At 32.3% G+C, this 22,555-nt stretch overlaps 1 protein-coding gene and 1 pseudogene across 2 annotated transcripts in view; one reads left to right on the top strand and one right to left on the bottom strand.

Moving 5' to 3' along the window:
* LOC105451989 overlaps positions 1 to 22,555 on the bottom strand; it is a 282,408-nt gene that overhangs the window by 151,678 nt on the left and 108,175 nt on the right. The window lies entirely within an intron of this gene.
* LOC105451988 lies at positions 1,483 to 7,824 on the top strand (annotated as a pseudogene).

The raw sequence follows: 22,555 nt of genomic DNA, 5'->3' as shown, positions 1-22,555 counted from the left end.
AAAAACAATCAATGTGGATATCGCTATCGCCTTTAAATTATTCATTAATACAAGGATCTTGACTAAAGAGAAGCATTGACAGAAATTAAGAATCACCGCCTGAAGTCTAATTGATAAGATTTAAATTCTGATGCAAATTTGTATAAACGGATCAAGCCAAGAAGCTCAAGAAACATATCATAGCAAATGTGTCAGTTGATTCAAACAAAGGATAATGTATTTTTGACAGAAAAAAGTATTCATAATTCAAAATATAAAAAATCAATAAGAGAAAATCAAATTCAAGAGATGTCCTGATTGTTGTCAATATAGTTTTGCTAGCTAATAATAATAACGAACTATAACGTAATTCATCAAAGAATTCCAACAAATGGTCTACAAAATAGAAAAAATATACTTTTGCAATGACATCCTCTTTTAATGTGTAAATCTTTGATGAACAATCATTTCAAATATTATCTTAAATTTGTACACAAAAGAAGAATAAAGTCAATTTATTTCCTTTTTTACAATATAGCAAAAATATTAATCTTGTTTAATTGATAATGTTATAATAATGTTACAACACAAATATAACTATCTTGATAAATAAAAATTGCGTTCAAGAAACTGACATATACATGATATTGCATTACCTGTCTCAATCGGTTAGCTTCCGCTGTCATGTCATGTTTTTGCTACCTTTCAAATATCACAGGTCGAACAAATACCGAGCTGATAAAAGAGAAAAAAATTGGAATTGATTCATATATATCCATATTCCATGTATCGATTTATATTGTAGACATAAGTACATGAATTATATTTGCAAAAATAGATGTAATATAAATTTACGAAATGTTTCGCTTATACAAGCGAACAAAAAAGTAAAAATTAATCGACCGAAAACACATGTGTACTACTTTAATCAAATGTATTGTTTATTAAGACGAACAAAATGCGACGCACGATCAAATGCGACGCGTTAAAATCGGACACGGCACTCTCGATTTTCCGTGCCATTTACGAGATCGTATTGGTTTGCATTGATATGAATACTATGATCGATAACGTATGTGACCCACTCTAGTAAACGAAAATAGATGTCTTCTTTTTAAAATCACATGAAGCCATTCGTTGGAACACAATCATTTAACGTATATATAACGTACACAATCTCAAATGGAGTTACAAATATGTAATCAAGCTTTGAAAATTCATACTATTTTTCTCGTCTATTTTTGTTGTGTGTAAAAAGAAATAACGCTGCTTACGAATGTACAAACATTTTTACTGATTGGAAAGTTGTTATACCAATGTTTCAATTCATATCGTGGTCTTATACGATGTTCTATTAAAAAAGATCGTGAGATTAATCAATGCATGCCGATTTTTCTTTGAAAAGTTCTAGGATGGGTGGAGAGAGTTGCTACAACGGGGTTCGTTCATGAACAATAAATTTATCCCTACCATTTCAATCGATCACCAGTATATGTACGTATATGATGTATATATCATATGCTACCGGCAAAATACAAAATGGCTATCAGCCACGGTAGCCACCTGTTCGTACCTGTGACATTTGTCTTCTGCTTTCTGTTGCCACTCATTCATGTCTCGGATTCACACGGTAAGCAACTAACTCTTCATTTCACACGACAATTTTATAAACAAATATTCAACAAAAATTCTGAATTTATTATTATCTCACTTTAAAAAAACGAGATATATAATAAATAATAGTATTAGCAGTAAAAGTATATCTTAATTAAAATTCTAAAGATAAGTAATGAATTTCGTAATTATAAGGATACATTTTTTTTAATGAATGTTATGTATTTTTAAATTATATAATTTTCACAAAAAAAATATAAATAAATCACTTAAAGCTAGAAATTGGTCAATAACTTCATATTATTTATATTACTATATTTATCGTAAATATTAATGTCTAAAGTTTATCGCAATTATTATAGTCTTGGTTTGATAGATTTTTAGATAGCAGTTTACTTTAGATAAATCCGCACATATGTAAATAAGAATAGAAAGAATTTATAAAAGTGCATCATAATAGGATCTACATAATGATCGTAGCCACTGTTACACCATAATTTATGACGTAAGGTACTAACGCAAACAAGAAAAACAAAAATCGATTCGATAACTGGCGTAACACGGAATCCTTATCTCTGTCCGCTTCAGCGGTTCGGCCAACGCAATCGCGATTCTAAAAGAAAAAGATCGAAAGAAGACTAGGTTTCTCTCGCCTTCGTGGCGAGATTCCTACGCTCTCTTTCCATTGTCTTTTTACGTCACTGTTATCAAAACGAATCATATTTGATACGGCTAAGAATGTCAATCGGTACGCTGCACAGTCGAGATTACGCTGATCATCCGATTCGTAATGATTTAACTCTTATCTCACCGTGCCTCAATTCGAAAATTGCCATTTTCACACTAATGTCTCGATCAGAGACATTAGTCTTATTCAAACACGAATATGTATAATTATCGAGAAGCATCTTCAGTTGTTTAAAAGGTAAATTGTAAACGTGTGTTTACATTATATTATATTCTCTCAGACATCGCGGCAAATGTGTCGTGAATTAAATATATTTTCCAAGTTTGCGTTCTCTCTCCAAATGCTTGCTTACATTAATTTTCATAAAATTCACACCATTTTAGCTTTTGCAGCATTACTATAGATTAGATCGTAAAAAATTCTATTACGTAAATGAACTACTTTAATTTTTTTCATTTAGTGTTACTACCTAGTATATATGTACAGAACTAATGTTCTAATTCTGGAATTAGAATTATAAAATTTTACGGACAATAAAATATTATTTTCAATTGATCTCAAACAAACTTATAAGTAAAATTTAAATATAAGGATTATAATTATATAACATTTAATAATAAATATTAGGTACATAATGCAAAAAAGATAATGTCTCGCCTAATTTTCTAATTAAAGAAGAGCTGATATCCAGTTGATTAATGGTTCGTAACTGCAAGAAATCAGAATATATGCGATCGTCATCAGAGAAACGAATAGCCAGAAATTAGATAATTATACATTAATTTTGGACACAGAATATGAATAAGTATCTCATAACCATTATTCTAACTTTGTCACTTTGAGATAAAGAAGACTCATTTATTTAATATTCACTGGTTTTCAGCGAAAATCTTTTCGAACAATTAGGTTAAGCCCTGACGTCAATCTCGTAGATAAACTTGAATCCGTTCGAAATGGTTGGCATCGATTTTCTATTTCCGTCGCGGATGGTATCGCGATCGTAACGCGTCGGCTAAAGTCGCGGAGCGTTTCGCATAAAAGTCGTGGCCGAATGCAATCTCCGTGCAGCGATAAAGGCTGTCGGATACTTTCAGCTCGTTATATCGATCCGCTCAAAATACGGTGCTAACTTCGTAGATTACAGTTTACTCCGTGTCGTACTCTAGCGTCAAAGGGTAAAGTTGCTTTTTCCCCAACAAAAGCTGGTGCACCCAAAATCTAATTCCATCGTCAGTAGCGGAGTATCCTGTGCGTCACAAAATAAATTAAATTCTCCTAAAAGTGCTGCCCATTGGCGAGTTAATGTTAATCATAATTTCTTTTCTGTTCTTAATTTACCTCGAAATCATATGAGTTTCACATTAATACGTTTTATCAGTGTCAATGAATTTTTGTAACGCTTCTCTTTTGCCTGAAAATATTTTGACAACACGTCTGAAAGTTATGTTCTATAAATTATATTTATTTTAATATCTAAAATATATTTATACATTATACATTTGATGTTATAAAGATCAGTTTTTGTTTAAATTTGATTAAACATTAAAGAAAGACGGAAAATTAATGGAAGTTATTATTATTAATCGTTTTTTTGTAAATTATATGTTTTTTTCCACTTTCAATATTCTCTTAAAATATTGTATGTTTATAATTTAAAAAATTATTAGTTTTTAAAATTAATCGTGATTTCTTGGCTTTGCCGGATATCTATATGATTTAATTTAGCTACAGTCTATTATTCAAAAACAATTTTTTTCATAACGTCAAAATGAACTTGATTGCTAAAGAGTTTCTCCACAAATGTACAAATGAAAAAGAAAAACGGCAGAAAATAGCCATGTGACAGCATGCATCCGTATGTGCATGTACACGAGCGTCTGGCAGTTGACGAATCAAAAGTAAATACCGGTAAATGGACTCCGCGCGAGAGACGACTACAGCTACCGTAACGTTTTACTACGCTTTTATCTTTTCAGTTACCGACCGTGCCTCGCTAGCAATTAAATATCGTTAAATTGTACCCGATTGTGACCAAGAGCGGCAACTTCAGCTAGACTATGTCGCCAAAGCGACATGTTTCATTGGTATACGTTTATGAACTACACGCATCACGCGTCTCTCTCTGAAAACTGATCTCTTTTCATGCATTTATCACCTTCATGCTTTACTACGCAAATGATCTTTTTATACTGTTGTCATATTTATTGTTAATCAACAAGATTTTTAAATAATTGAGAGATATGAGCACAGATTAATTATTTTGAAAATGAATTTATATGAAAAATCAGACTGATAATAAACAAAAATACTCTTTGCAAAATATTGGAAAACAGAAATAATAAATATAAGTTTAGCAAAAGAGAGAGAGGGAAAAAGAGAGAGAGAGAGAGAGAGAGAAAGTTTTATGAAACACACTGATAAACAATTTAAGAATGACACGTAACAAATAATCATGAATTACAAATAGAGAATGCAATTGCTGTAACGAGTGTAAGATATTTATCTGTTTGTTAAAAAGGTAACTTCGATAATCATTTGCGTAGCTACTTTATTTTAGCATAAAGCTAATATATCACTAGCTTGGTCTCAAGTTTGACAAACAAGAAAATCAGAAACTGTAACGCATGGTAAGAGGGATTAAGTGGCCCTTTGACAAGAATTCTCAAATTTACACATTTCGGCTTATTTCGCATTATATGTAACCAAGTGGTGATTAAGTCTTATCTTTAAGGATCAAGTATCCAGCGTCAGTCTTATTTGCAGATTACACCGACTCAACACAGTTCGAGAAGAACCCCTCGGTTTCGAGGCACAGAAACAACATTCAGCGGTTACCGAATTACAACTGGAAACCACCTGACAAGTACTATGGCCCGAAGTATTCCGGCAAACCGCAGTCAGTCATTACGTTGATAATACAGAATGTTCACAAAGTTTTCGTTTTAGTTTCTCTGTTATATCAAAAGTCTTATATTTAGACTGAGTCAACAACAACATTAGTTTATAAAAAATTGTAAACAATCCCTTCAAGAAATAAAAAAATAACAAATGAATAAATAAATAAGCAAAAATTGTTCAAAAAATGCAATACTGTACACATTTTATATAAAGAATATCAAAAGTTGATCTGCATTTGAAAAATAATAATAAAATAAGTAATTACAAATTATAAATAGTCTTTAGGCAGTACAATTTGTAAAACAGATTATGGCAAATAAATTTACACGAAGCCAACCGTTCTATAATAGGAAGGAATTGACGAAGAAAAACCTGGGAATGGAATTTACAAAACCCGAGAATCCGGAACAAAGGATGGCGGATCCATGGATAAAGAAAATGCAAGAGATAAGCCGACAGGAGAGAGAAAAATGGGCAGAGTATAGAAGAAACGTGAAACTTACCCTCGACAATGTCGAAGAAACTACGAAAGCAGGAAAACTTACCAACGACAAATCGATCACGGTAAAGATACACAGAAATTGCTCTTTTTAAGAGAAACATTAAACTAACCAACGTTTTTGGCATTGTTATATATCAATACAGAATCTCCAAAAAAATTACAAAATTATTCTTTAACATTTCTCGTAGCTGTAGCATAAGATAACATTATATAATACATTATAAATTTATAAGAATAGTATATAAAAATTTATAATGTACATATAAATTCTTCCAAACAAGGATAAATTTTATTACAGGTACCAATACTTTCGAAAAGCAAAGAATATCATAAAAATATAGAAGAAAGATCGGCACTTCCTATAAAATTATTTGAAAAAAGCGAATCATTAAAAGCAAATCACAAAGTACGTTATATAAAATTAAATTAAAATCAATAATGGACATTTTGACGTAAAACAGATTGCATGTAGAATTGTACAATAGATTCAATTGGAGTGTCTGTAAAGTAAAAAGATATATAAAAATATCTTAAATATGTTATTTATAAATTTTTATATATGTATTTTCTTGTTATGTAACAGCTTGATTCTATCATTTCACCGCTCGCACAGCATCCATCAGTGAAACAAGATAGCGCAGGTGTGAAAGATGACTCTTTTGGCAATCAATTTCAAAATTCTTCTTGGTCAAACTCAAAACAATCCGCGGACATAAATATCGCTGAAGCATCTAACAAAAAATTCAAAAGCAAGGAATGGAATATAAATATGAAGAATTCATCTAAAAAATTCCTTCAGAAGGCATCTAACAAGGTAACTCATCAACGACACAAAGATTATGAAATATCCGACATAAAGGAAGATCTATCCTTCAAACGGAATACAGCTACCGATTACAAGAAAAGCGAACTTGAGGAAGATCATCCCAGTTCCATAGTAAATTCTCATCCTGAAGAGTCGATTTTACAACAATTCAAAGATTCACATATACTTAAAAATAGTATGAATACGCATAAAAATTTTACGAAATTTTCAGAAAACGACAAAAACTTAAATCATATAACTGGTTCCAAAAAATCTGTTAAAAAATATTCAAAACAGTTTAATTCTTTTCAAGATAACAAAAAGAAAAGCAGCAATGACAATAAAAAGAATAAAGGAAAAACGGTAGATTCGTTGATGCAAAAAAGCAAGAAAAACGGTAATGTGAATTCGCATTCCGAAAAATCAATCTCACAACAATCGATAATTCTACAGATTCCTAAAGGTCTTATAGGTAAAAATCTTAAAAAAATTTCAGAAACTAGCAAGAATTTAAATCATAAGATCGATTCTAAACTTTCTGTGAAGGAATATCCCACACAATCAAGTCCCTCTCAAAATGATACCGAAGAAAACAATGAAGATAGTAAGAAGGATAACGAGAAAACCATAACGGTGAAATCGTTGATGTGGAAGAGCAAGGAAGAGAAGGATGATGCGGGAGGAAAAAATGTGATAGAGAAACTAAATCACGAGAAATTGTTTCATTCTGATAGATGGGGCACGAGCATTTTATCACCGCCTACGAACTTTCTGGAGGATGTGTCTCAACGATCGAAGCATCGGAAAAATAAAAAACAGATCGAGAAAGACGGAAAGCGTTTGTTTGATCAATGGGGTATGAGCGTCGCTTTACCTCCGAAAGAATTCGTCGAGGACATCTCGATGCATCGAGAACATGGAACCAAAGGTTTCACTACGAGAACAAGGTCAAGACCGAACGAGATCAAAGGATCTTCCAATGATCGACCGCCAATTCATCAAAGTCATGAGAATTTGCAAACGAATCTGGTTCAACAAGAACTAATGACCGACGAGCGCTATAAGAAACCTCCGGAGATTTTACTTGGAAAAGTTCCAAACGATCTTTATGATTCTCGATCTCCAAATCCCAACTATTGGAATAACTACTCGACAAACACTGACCTTAATAAGGGCTTGTTTTTAAAATTTTTACAAGTTTTGTGGTCATATGTTTGGCAGAATGATGTAGATATACCGATGTCTTGTCATATATAAATTCCATATGCGCCCCATCTAAAAAATATTCTTCTTTAATTTACATTTATTTCATTTTAAAATAAATGCTGTTAAAGTAAAGTAATTAAAAGTCAAATTATTACATTATGAAAAATAATCATCAAATAATAATCATCTAAAAAGCATATATGTATATTAGTTCAGATAAATTCTTATTCATTCACGTTAAGAGTCGATCAAAGATATCTTTGTCAGATTATAAATTAATTAATTATTCTTATTTCGCAATAATATTTCTTTCATTCGCATACAAATATACATTTTAAATTTATTATCATTTTTTCTGAAAATACATTATTTTTTCACATATGTATTTTCTCATATACTAAAATTATACTAATTTTTTCATATACTTTTAATATATTCAATATTTAGTGAAAATAGTTTAAAAATTATAATAAAATACAATACATTAAGATCCCGTTAATGTATGTGATTTTCTCGTATACCTCGACATCACTAGTCAATTTTCTTTTATTAGTTACATTAAAATTGCATCTCTACAAAATTTGTAAAATATAATTTAACAAAGAAAAACCATATTGATATCATATATATATATATAATATTCGTACCACTAATTTTCATCATAAAAGCAAGACAAGTAGCTGGTTTAGTATTAATGATAATGTTGTATTTTATATACACACAAATAAATACAAATAAATAAAAGTACAAAGAGAATATTAAATAACCTTTCTTTGATTAAAAAATGCAAGAGAGAAAGAAAGTTAATCACAAATAAAATTATTATACATCACATTTTATTGAATTTCTCGATGTGAGATAGTGAGTTAGTAATTCCTAAGCACAGCGATAAATTAATATAATCAATCTATTAAAGCGGCATGTTGACATCTTACGGCATCGTGATACCTAATTTAGAACTTCGTATCGTATAACCATGTAATCATAGTTTATGTACTCACGTTAATCGTGAAAATCAACATACTATTAGGTATATCTCTTGTTTCTTTTTTCTTGTGATTGCGTATATATACATTTTTTCATTGCACTCTCCATTGCAACGAGGCAACGTAAAAGTTGTCGAGAAGAAATACGCAGAAAGTAAAACGACATTCCACTAGGATAAGCCCCGGAAAAGGGATCGTCCTCAGGAAAGAAATCCTCGGACATAGCAATAAATCCGCAATGTTAAAAACGCGACAGACTACATCGTTAGATTCTTCATATACAAACATACAGTTAAATGTTTGTACACAAATTTGTACTACGTACGTAATACTTGTTTTTCTTTTATGTTATAACACTTTTGCTACATTATTTATTTTCTCTACATGTAAAAGCATCAGCAAATATTTAAAAATACAAATACACGGTCAATGTATTTCTTTCATTTCTTTCAATATTTCGTGCTTTTCATTTACGTTTGAATCTTGTTAAAAAGTATTTGAATAAATATTATTTTAATCTCATGCATCGAATATTAATAAAAATATATAAATTTTAAAGATAAATTTCAAAAGTAAAAAATACATTTTTTATAAAATAAAATTTACTTGTAAAGTTTGTAATATAAAATATGCTACATATTTTATTATTTAAATTTTATATTACAACATATTTTATTATTTAAATAATTTGTGTGCATTAAGAAATTTTTAAACGCTGCGCTTCAAAGTGATATTATTTTTATTACATTATCGATGAACTTATATTCGCGAAAATGTAAAATAAAAACTATATGTGCATAAACACGAGAAAGATTAGAAGAGCCAATTATAAAATATCTCATCATTCTCTGTCATTATTAACAAACTCCAAATTTTGCCAGCAGCAGGGAACATTTTTAGTTCGCTGCCTTTATGACTGTTACGCAACACATATAAAAGTCCTTGATGTTAACGATTAAAGTGTCATATGATGTGCATTAGTAAAGTTTCTTCATTATAATGCAACTTATATCATAAGCTTACAGTAAAATAGTCTGCATATAATAACTTCGCGATTAGTAATAATTTCTGAATAACAATAAAAATAATGATGATATAAATTATCTAAAGTTAATATGAATTTCTAAATGTTCAACTTTCATAAATTTCTTTATGTTCAACTTTCAGAATAATTCATTGTTCAGATATGTATATAATACTGAAAGCTAATTTTATATTTTGGTGACTTGCGTTGTTGACATGTAATTATAATATACAATCACACAACATCAAAAGTTATGGAGTTATCCTTAGGTAACAATTTTGATGATCAAAGATTACAACAATGTTCTACAAATAATTTCGAAATATCTTTAAAATAAACAGTAAAAACTGAAAAAATCAGAAAGAATAATTTTCTTGAAAAAAAATCATAATTGATGAAAAAAAAAAACTAAAAATCATGACAGGAATAAATCTGTCGACATTAAATTAATAGTTTCAATTTGCATTGTCCAAAATGTTAGATTGTAATTCATCTTTTATTCAAAAGCACAAATTTGTGGGAGTGAGCAAACGTCATGACAGAGCTTTTACGTAAACTAACAAAGTGATCGGCTACACGACCAGTGGTAGTATTACAGGTTCTGACATGTAAAATTATCAATTATTTCAGCGTGAAAATCGATTAATTGAATTAATTCTAAATGTCCAAGCTGTGGAAGTTACATCAATACAAGTATGACAATTTAATTTCTATTACTCAACGTTTCAACTGATTGTGAGTATTCTATCATTAGTTCAAAATTAATACTGTTATAATTAATTCTGTGACAATTAATTTATTAATCCATGTATCTAATTACAGTTTTAGCCTACACTCATCAAGCTCTTCTACAAGAAACAAGTTCGAATACAATAATAATAGATCTAAAAGTCAATCTAAAATTATATTAGAAAACCCGATTTATGCAAAATGGTTATTTTGACATGTAAATTAATTAAATGTTCATTATAATTTGATTAAAGAAAGAATAACGTTTGACAAAATTATTGAAAAAAAAACAAAAAAACGGACGATGAATAAGATGAGACAAAATGAAAGAAGCAAAAGAGCAATTGATGATTCTGAGATAGCAGGAAACTGGTCTTCTCGCAAAAAGTTTTTGCTATCGCCCGAACGCTCCTCGATTAAAATTACACGGAAGTTCTTTTTACGTCTCAGTCGTAACTAACGGATGTTTGCAGATCTTCACTGACTGACGTACCGTAAGAAACCAAGTACCATCAAAACTAGAAAGAAAAACTATCTCATTTTATGTTGAAAAATTATACTGCTCAGAAAAGAAAACATTTTAACTTATACACCATCAAAATCTGCTGAGAAAATTCGCGGCTATTTTCAATGTGAGAAATTATTATTCAAAGCGAATTGTTACTATAGAACGCAGAGAAAGAGTGAAATGGAGCGTCGATAGAAACGCTGAAGAAATTATCGCTTTATGCGCTGCGCCATACGCCATAGAATAAATAAAACTTCTTTTGCCGTCAAAGTTCGATCGTAAAGAAGGAATTGAGATACTACGTTTTGCCGGTGCAGCTTCTCCTAAAACATGTTTTCTATACCGAAATGGTGATTCGCGTTTTATGTCGCAACTCGACAATTGCGTTTGACAAAGTTCGACTAATCCACGAATTCATATCAGAAACAAAAATATTCGCGAAGAAATATTACGTGTTCTGAATAGAACAAAATTTTGTACTTGCAATTTTATTATTTAGAAATATTTTTATTAATTTTTACTATAATTTTTTTACTAACACACGTAAAAAAGTAAATACAAATTTGTGATAATTTTATTATTAAATTTAATTGATGATGATTTTGTTGCAATGAATAGAACACATGCTAAGAATATATATATATATATATATATATAATGCGCGCGCATGTGTGTGTGTGTGTGTGTGTGTGTGTGTGTGTGTGTGTGTGTGTGTGTGTGTGTGTGTTATAATCTAAATTCCGTTGATAAAAGATTATAGGCAATGCTATATATATATGAAATAGATATCGAGAACTTTGAAAATCGGGAGACCTGTACGTAAGTAGAGCTAGCAATTGAATGCTTTTACGAGTATTCTATTTACAGTCGAGAAGCTTCGGTCCAGAAAAGCTCGATGGTGAAATAGAACAGCCACTTCTGAACAGATCAGCGAAATATGAGCTTGAAGTCGTTGGAAAAAATCTGATCCCAACCTTACCAGTATTATTTCATTCTCTCATCTCATATCTCTCAACTCACTAGTATTTATTCCTCCTTAAATTAAATAAAAATATATAAACAATATAAATTGAATTAGACCGCGTGAGTCACAAATAAATATATCACAAATAAATTCGAGAACATTTTGTAAAATCGAAAGACTGGATCTTGATGTCAAATAATATTTCTATATAAATTTTAAATCTATTATTTAGCCTTTTTAAATTGCGCGGTGTCGAATTAATGTCAGACTTGCAACGCAATCATAAGCTGAAACTGAAATAGCGAGATCACAATTAAATTGATCTTCAATATTTAATAGTCCGATGCGAATAAGCATCTTAAACACTGCGAAGAAATTATTGCGAAAAATATTACCTTAATCAGGGTTTGAATATAGAACCTCCCGACTTTCCGGGACAGGCGTCTTTACCAATTCGATCACCGAAGAATATGATAATATTCATTGCAATACCGGTATTAAGGGAGAACGTTTGCTAAAAGGTACGTATATAAATATATAAACAATATCACATCTTGTGGTAACAATTTAAATAATCTATATCACATCTATATTTTAGTACCTACATCAAATATTATTATTACTATTATGATAAAAAAAATAAGAGATGGAAATGAGTTTTTAACAAACGATATAATTTCCTTTTAAGAATAAATAACATAACTCATCTTGAAATAGATGTAACGATTGGTGCAATAGTTCACGGACCTACCTTGGAACCACGCATATGTTCGTAATTATGTCGGAGGCAAAGACAAACACAAACAACTTGCTTTAGAGGTGTACGCTTATCTTGTGTAATGTGAAATACAATTACGCCTGGTTTTTATAAAAAAGAGCTCTACCACTGGCTTGGCTCATATACACGCAAGCCAATTATGACAACTTGGTGCATGACGTTAACAACTCGCTTTTACGTTTTAACACGATAATTGCACCGCAAACGATCGTTTCTCATTTTCCTGCAGCGTAGTATTGGCTTCGGAAAAACAAACATTGCACTCGCCGACAACATCCTGTTATTCTCGCGGCGTTATGCTCTATAATGGACATAGGGCGCAAATTTCGTACGACTGACTTGTTGACTGACGCAGAATAATTTTGCGCATTGGTCAATTACAATTTAACATCGTTGAACTATTAAATTGTGGTGCATGCTAATGATAACGTATGATTGTTAACAAAAATGGACAAAGAAAGATAAATGAAATTGTTCTTTTTTGTCGTAAGAAAATTAAATAATTATATTTACAACATTATAAATCGCGCCGTAAACACCGTTTTACTTTAAATAAAAAACTCAATAAATAAAAAAATGAAAAAAGAATGTTAAGCATAACTAAATTTCTAGAAAGAATAAATTGCGTCTATGTTTACACTCGCTTACACCTGCATCTGTACCCCGCGTCCTAGATGTGTATCAACTGTGGACCAGTTATTATCGAGGCGCTTTGCACATTTGTCCGTGTACACATCTGCGGCAGGGAGCACGCGATAATAATCATATCTTGCGTATGCGTCTGATAATACATTGGTCTGTAATTACATCTGACAAACGATCGATTCCTATAGCGTAATCCTATAATGTCGCATCATTATATCATTAAGGTAACAGCTAAGATGTAACATATAATATTAATGGCATTTTCGTCATAAACATTACGTCAACAATCTAGATAAAAACGACATACATTTATTTAATTTGATATTTCCATTACATGTAATTTGTGCGATTTGTCAACAGAAACACGTGATATTCAATTTCGAATGAAACGAAACGGTTTTGCAAGTAAACCTTCCGCGCAGCAACATAATGTATCAATGCAATACATTTTTATTTCTCTTTAGATTCATTAAATTACATGACATACATACATGCATTGTTAATTAAAAAGTTATTATAAATATTTCAATTAAATATTATAAATTTAATATATATTTTTTGCAAAATATAATATGATAATATTTGTTTAACGGGGAAATGGTTCAAGATTAGATTTTCCAGGTGGTTTCAGTAAAGAGAGAATATCTCTCAAACGTGTTCCTAATATTTAATTAAAAGATCGTAGTCTTCGTTACGACACAAACGACATATGCGGAATTTCGTCTGTGATGTATCGAATTGGACAATCACGAATACCGCAGGTACAAACCAAACTAATATTCCGGCGTTCATATTACGAGCTAAGTTAAGCTCATCGTCTCCATTCGCTTGGGTTTCCCGTATGAAACAATCGGCTCGCATCTTAATTACGCGGCCATAATTTAGCAGTCGGCGCGTCCTCGAACAGGCATTCGACCCATGCGAAATGTATGCGGGTCTGCGGATTATAGTTCGTCCTGCGAGCGGCGATTACGGCAAACAATGCCGACGATATCGAGTGCCACGACAACTACCGTTCGCACTGCTCTCACTTCTCTAATATAAGCGCGGAAACGCGGAACTGTGCTTTGCCTTCAAACGCGGAAATAACCACGAGTTAACGTGCATCGTTCACGTACATACATGGTGGATCGTTTATTTTCGATTACGTGATAGCGTCTCTTCTGGTGATGCCCTATCTGCATACCGTACAATGCTAAGTTTGCTTAATTACGTGAATAAATTTGCTCATTGTGGGTGCAGTCGGAAGAAAATGTTTCTCTTCAAAAAACCTGCACCTTTGCTCTTTTGAAAATAAGTTGATTACTCAGAACTTACTGCCCCGAGGAGATTAGCATTTTTCCACTAGAATTATCGCGACTCTTTTCTTACAACAATGCTAAATGGTTTGAAGAGATAAACTCGCATATTAACTTTCATGGTTCTTCTGGTGTGGTATATATATATATTACTATAACAACATTAAATACCTTCAATGTGAAAAAAAGTAACATTATTCATTCACAAGAAAAGATATCTTTGACAAGCAAAACTTCTATCTCATAATAAATGTGTAAACTCGAGAAAAATATCATTAAAATTCTAAAACAAAAATAAATAAATCATGTTAATTTTTAAATTATTAAATATCATTATTTAGTTTATTAATCATAAGCGTAAAGTTAAGAAAAAAATTAAATATTATAATGTGAATTAATCATCAACACACGTTAGACATTGAAGACAAACTGAATTGTAAATGTTAAGCATCACGATGAAAAAGCGATTACAAACAACACTTACCCATAACGCATAACCAACCAAACATGTGAGAAATGCTATCATAATTCCGTATATTGTAGGTAAAGTATCTTGAACACATTGTCCTTTTTCCATACTGATTTTCTCAATAGAACACAAAAAGTAAAAAGAAGGTACGTTGCGTTAATTCGATCAATCGATCGTCATAGTCCCAAATATTTCTTTTGTCGAGAAGTATCCGCTCTGAGTAAATAGGAACCCGAGTGCTCGTTGTTCGGTAAAGGTATATCGATAAATCTGGTCCTCGGTGCAGCTATTTGCTGGAAAAGCGTTCGACGAGGAAACACGAGTAGAGCTGCAAACGGGAGGAAGGGACGATAGAAGAAAAGCGGAGAAGACGACGGAGGAAGAAACAAGACGGCTCTCGTCGAGTTCTCAAGGGAAAGATTTATAGTGGTTGCCTATCGAACGCAATTTCTAACGCAGGATACACTCGACATCGCGAAACGAGTGGTTTTTCGAATTACGTTATACTTTTCGCTAAATTTTTGTCTTTTCTGAATTATCAAGAAAATCCTTTATATGATTTTCGTGTTACAGTCACAAAGTTTGGAACTTCAAAAATTACGATAAATGAGGGAAAAAGTTAAAACAGCGATGAATAAGAATCACATTTAGATGCACCTATGTTTACTCTACATTTTTCATCATCAAACAATCATCAAAATTTCAAAATTTGATATTTCTAAGAAAAATCAAATATTATAACATTCTTACAATCTTGTAACTTTCTCTCTCTCTCTCTCTCTCTCTCTCTCTCTAAAAGTATACTTTTAATTAATTAATCTTATAAAAATTTAAAATATTGTATAAATATCAACAAAATAAGTAAACGTAAGTATATATATTCTTACATGTTTTGGCTAATAAATTGTAAAAATTTTTGCACTTTTCAGTCACATTTTACATATTGACAAAAAATTTCGAGATTATCCTAACGATTATGAATTAAGAGGACAAAAGTTTCACGCGTCGTGGATAAATGAGCCAGACTAGACTAGTTAAAGATTAAGACCGATTAAATTGCAATGACCCATCTGCGTCGTTTCACACCAACGATGCCGCGATTCGTTTCCGACGATGAAGTCGTCCCTGGGCATCCATCACGGGGAATCGTCGGTGACATCGAAAAGAAAAGCTCTCTTTCCTTCTCTCTCGACATTTGAAAGTTCACTTGGCAGCGAGACAGATGGGAAGGTTCCGCCGGTATCCGTACGATCGCCGGTCGATCACCGTCACTCGCGAGTTCGCGAGGAAAACGCAAGGTTGGAGAGCCGAGGTGCAAAATTCCACCTTAAACGAGGCACGAACAGCCACTGGTTTCTAGTTTTGGCTAGCGTTTCTGGTTACTCCCAGACGCGTTGAACGCGGAAACGCGTATTAATAGTCCGACAGAAACGGAATCTGGGTGGTCAGAATGTGCAAAGAGAACAGACAGACGAGCAGACAGACACCGATAGTGGTTGCGGATGGACATGTAAGATATCTATACTCAAGATGGATTTAGCGTCAATTCATCTGTACGAATGGTATCAGTTGAAAGAAAGACTACAAACATATCGATCATGTGGCTCGACAGAATATAAGAATATGTTTATACGTTTATTTAAACAATATAAATTAAATCCGCGTACGGACATAGAATATTGTGGAAATATTGTAGATTTACAATAATACGTAAATGTATAAAATAGAATACAATCGTGTATCGCTATTATCAAATTACCCCATCAGATTGTCCACACTTTGATGATTCAAATGCAATACTAGTGTTAGCGAGATAATTGCAGTGGATATCGACAAACGTACACACGCAAAAAAGTAAATGATGTGCCAATAGTAATTTCAGATTCAATTACAATGAACAGTCCACACACAGCCATTTACCGCTGTGGCCATTCTTTCATAATCAGACAGTTCAATCGTAAAGTGAGTAGCTTGCCGCGGTGACGACGTGGTGTATAGACATTTGTAAACTCATTCAATGCTCGTTGCCTTACAACACATTTATTGTATTTGCTAACTCTATATAGCTAACAAGATATTCAAAGAAAATCCCATCACAAGAGAAATCGCTTTCTCAATTTAAATTTTTCATTACCCAAGAGCGTCAACACAGTAAAATAATACATTTCATAGGCAAATAAATGGAAATGGAAATATAATACAGTAACACAGATTATCATTTTTGTTGTAAAAATAAATAAAAATAAATGTAATAAAATATAATATAATTAGTGAATATTGGTGAATTAACTACAATTAGTATTTCGTTAAAGTTTTGTAAAAAAACAAGTTAATTTACAAATTAAAAACTTCTAATGCAAATTCATGTCAAAATGTACGAATGACAGGTCTATTGAACGATGGAAAAGAACTTTCTTGAATTTTCTATAGCCAAAAGATGATCTTGCGAACTCTAGATCGACGTTCGCGCATAAAATGCAATTTGGTGGATGTCAGGCCATCGTGACCACCCTAGCTGTGTCGTTGCTGTTGCTGCTACTACCGACGGTGGCGTAACAAAATTTAATTGGATTTATCGATCGGTTTTCTCATTCCCATTCCCGCACGTCCCGGCAATTGGAGGCTAGCGTCCCGTTGCGCAAGTGATTCGTTGACGCCGTTGCACTGATAGCAAACAGCGCGAAAATTCGCCGACGAGCCGACAATCGGTAATAGGCGTCGTAAGCCCGACGACCGATGATTTTCCATTCGCTTGATCATGGATAGCGTGCGGCTATAAAGATTACGTAAACTCTGATAGCCATGCCGATAGCCCGAGCTGGGCTCATTGTGCAACAAGCGATATACACGCTTACTGATTTGCCTAAATTCTCTTGAATCAAGCCAAATCCTATCGCATAACGACTAAAGAATTCGACATTTACATTTATCCCAGACATATGTATGTACGCGAATTTTCCAAAAGTTGACAGTGTTGATGTCAAACAACGTTATATCTTTCTTATTTTTATTACGATAACGTGCTCTGATCAAACAGCAACAGTGCTCTGTCAAAGCCAATATAATTGTACATACATGATATAAAAAAATGTATAAAAGAAAATAAATTGACTTTATAAAGTGCTCTGCCGAGTCCAGAATATACAAACATAGTATTTAAAAAATATGTATGTGTTACGAATATTAAATGTCTTCAATCATATTTAAAACTGTATGAGATAAAAGACAAATAAGTGGTCTAATAAGATATATATCAGTTCAGGCGATAGTATTATAAACTCTAAATAAAATCTAAATATTTCGAAAGGAAATGCAAGTCAAGTTATCACAATGAGTGTATGTGTGTATCATACGTTCCTAAAAAGTAGACGAAATCCTATATAAGCTCGCCGAGGAAGCTGATCACGTTTCAAACATTGTCGTGTTTCTGACAGTTCGAAATTCGAGAGCTGTCACGTGTAGTTTTCGCGATACGCCTGCTTAGTGGAGACGACGTGCCGTTGAAAGAATCAATAATGATATGATACACGAGTATGTGTATGTATGTATGTACAACATACATATTCAACAAATGGAAAATAATATGTATATAAAAATAAAGTAGTAGAAATTTAGTGAAACCTTTAAAATAAAAATAGATATCCTTATTAGATATGTGCAATTTAATTTAAATTAAATTATAAATTAATATTTGATTACAGAAAATAATAAATTTCAATGTTCAAAATATATTTAAAATAAAAAAAGATATTTACGATTTTAGATAAGACACATCTCAGCTTTTTTCGCTTATAAATATTCTTGAAAATAGTAATAGAACATAAAGCGAAAAAATTTTGATATTTAAATTTTTGGATGTAAGTAAAAGTAATTCCCTATTTAACAATTGTTAACAATATAATTTCTTACGTATTTATTGAAGATAAAGAAGAGATAGACATAATCGATGCGAATAATTATTGTATTAGTAGTCGGTATAGTATTACCTTCAGCAGCTTATCACAGCTACAGAGGGTAAAGTAGATTTCTGTATAGTGATAAAAATATCTTGTTACCGATTGAGAAAACAAAAAATACATAAGATGCAAAATAATAATTTTTTTTAGATGATTAGAACTTCGTTAGATTTAAAATTTAACACAAATCTTACTAATCTACTTACTTCAAAATCCACAAAATATATATTTTAATGGAAAAATAAACTGTCTCTGTATCATTCTACAAATATGGAGTTACCTAAGAAAGTATAACGGAGGGAGCAGAGAAATCAATTCTATGCAAATTAAAAAGGTGCGGCGAAGAATTCCTAGCTATATGTCCCGATATATTACCGCAACTATTCAATTGTAGAATATACACAAATATTTTGCAGCGGATATCTACAAACACGCAATCAAAAAAATAATTATTTTAAAACGTGATAAAATAAAATAAAATATTTTATGATACATTCAGGAATTTATATATTTATCTTTAAAAAATAAATTAAAATATTGTAAATCTATTTCAAAGAATACTTTCAAAATTATAAATAATTATAAGTATTTCATATAATTACTTGTGAGTATCTTTTTAATGTATTTCGTTTGTTCATAAACAACTCTTGTGCAATTCTTTTTATGAAATTTTTTTATAAAATAGCACGAAATCTCCTTTTCTGCTTAATAACTGTAAAATGAGGTGAGAAGTGTTACTATCGATATTTTTTTGCATTTTTCTTTTTATGTGGACACACGATTTATCTATAGCACGAACGCCCATGACGATCATGATGTTTTCTTGATGGGGATAACGTTAAGACGCGAGCTAGCTTAGTTTTTTGCTAGCCACCTACCTCTTACTCACCATCAAGTCACCTCTGCACTTTGACGACGCGGGAAAAAACTCGCGTCGTTAAGATCCCGTCGCACGTATCTTGTCAGATGACAAGCGAGTGCATTGACTTTTTCATAGCATCGAGGTTATTACTTTAAAGTTACGTTTTGCCACGTGCTCTTACACGCGATCATGAAATTATATGCTCTTAAGAAAGGACATTAAGCATGTATGTACATATTGAATAAAAAGTAATAAAAATCAAGAATTATTAGAAGTGCAAAGATAACTGGTATAACAATTTTTAATGTAAATATATTAACTTTTTTGCCATTCTGTGAGTGAAATAATAAAATAAAGAAAATAATGACAGAGATGCACAGAAATGGCTATTCGTATATAGCTAAAGCTGCTTATATGGTAACTTAAGCAGTAACCCGTTTCAAGAAAGCAGTTTCCTATATCGCGCGATTTACTCACTCCTCATGCATCTGCCAAATTAGGCAAGGGAGATGCATAATTAGGCTTATCAATCTTTCAGTTAATTGCTTCGCAAATAACTGAATCTTGTCGAATATTAACTTTAATATTTAATCAAAAGCTTTTTAAAGAAGTTTCAGTCACTCACATATATTCCACTCATCAATAAGATTATTGCTACAAACATATATCTTTGCGTATTTTTGAAATAATCGCTCAAAGACTTAAACCTTTTTCTTTTCAAGCTCTTTTTTTGAAATGTGCTGACTTTAAAATTTGATAGAATTAGCTTACCACCGACGTAGTTGTCCGAACGCCAGGAACTTTTTGTCTTCCGAGACCAGTGAGTCCTCCGAGACATCTCCTGGCGCATTCGGGATCGTTGTCCTCGCAAATGGGGCATCCCGCGGTGGAGGCGCCGCCTCGCTCTCTGAGGACATGATTGCTGCTAGTTGTGTAACCTTGGTCAGAACTGGCGTTTGAGTTCGGCCTAGAGTCGTCGGAACTATCGAATGGCTTAATGTTCCTTGGCCGATGAATGATTCCCACCGGCTCCCATATTTCGCTAGTCGACGACGCGTAATAATTATTTTCCTTGGTCTCGCGACTTCTCTCGTCAACGACTTTACCACCACGAGCGACAGTGACTTCTTCCTTCGTCACGATGGATGATTTTACGCTTAAGGATGTTTCGAGTCGCACTGGAGCCCTTTAGAATATCAATTTACAAGATAGCAATGTAGATCTTACCAAATGTGTGCTTCAAATAAGATATTGATTTGCGAATAAATCATAGTAAGTTTACGCAAACAATAAGATTAAAATGCCAATTAAAATAATAGAGTGGTATCCGATTGATAACGTTACGATTGGACACAAGTCAATCACAGCGCAATCACAGCGCTTGAAACCAGAAAGCCTCAAGGCACCGGTCGCTATGAAGGGCTGTGTCCAATCGGGATATTCCCAAATAATAACACAATGTAGTATTATACATATAGCACAAGTACAGTAATAAAATACAGTTTTTAAGTAAGCTAACTCGGTCAAATTATAAATAAAAAATTCAAAATACGCGACGAACATTAATAATGCCGTACACACAATAAACGCAAAATTATAGAAACCGATATTTCTGTATACGATGATTCCGTATGTTCGACCGAAAAAAAGTATAAGGAATAAATTCAATGCACACGGTAGGAAAAGCTCTACAATGCTACCTTAGAATCCCAGCCTTGACGAGAATCTGGTTGAGAAGATCGCACGGTGGGACCTGGCCGGTTATCATGGCTTCTCGTATAGCGACTCCGTCCGGCCCCTCGAGGGGGATCGGTACACCGTTTATCAGCAGGACTTCCTCCTCTCTCACGCAGGACTTTTTCTCGCAGTCCACAACCTTGACACCAGGCCCGAGTATAGACTCCACCGTGGATTGAATCTCGTGATCATCCATTCCTGAGAACGTACGCTTCTTTCTCGTATTTGTATTTTTTTTTATCATTAACACCTCGTGCGAATTGGACAATTTAAACCTTATTTGTATTCAATGTGCTTTAAAGTGCGAATTATTATATTTAAAATAAAAATCTTTTAATTTCGATCTTGAGAGAAAGTTCGAAAGATTTAGTATCTATGCGTAACGACAATAGCGTCAATCATACTAATATTATTGTTCTATCAGCGATTCGTAGAAGCTACAAGTATAAGAATCATGTGAGAATAGCTGCACACGTGCGTGCTGTTATTCGACCACCTGAACTAACCTAACTAAACCTGCCCGGAACCGGCGGATGCTATGCACCTGCATCGACTTGTGAGGCGAAGTTGTTCTATAGTATTGCAAAGATTTTCAAAGTTATTCGATAAAAGTTCTCCCAAGTTAAACGATAGCTAACGTAATCTTCGCTTTCGTGTATTGAATTTCACATTGAAATAATTTCGTAGTCAATACACAGTAATAGCTTTTAAAAGTCAAAATATTAACAAATAAGCCAAATAATCGCTTCTGTATTACGTGCAGTTATATTAATAAATACAATTGAATATTAAATCTCGTAAAGATTAGTCTTCATTTATTAAAATTGTTGAACGGAATAATGCAATTCGTTGACTCTCGTTATATATTTTATATATATTTTATATATATATTTTATATATATATATA

The sequence above is a fragment of the Wasmannia auropunctata genome, unplaced genomic scaffold (genome assembly GCF_000956235.1).
Source record: "Wasmannia auropunctata unplaced genomic scaffold, wasmannia.A_1.0 LD336039.1, whole genome shotgun sequence".
Classification (NCBI taxonomy): domain Eukaryota; kingdom Metazoa; phylum Arthropoda; class Insecta; order Hymenoptera; family Formicidae; genus Wasmannia; species Wasmannia auropunctata.
This window is presented reverse-complemented; position numbering and strand designations above follow the sequence as displayed.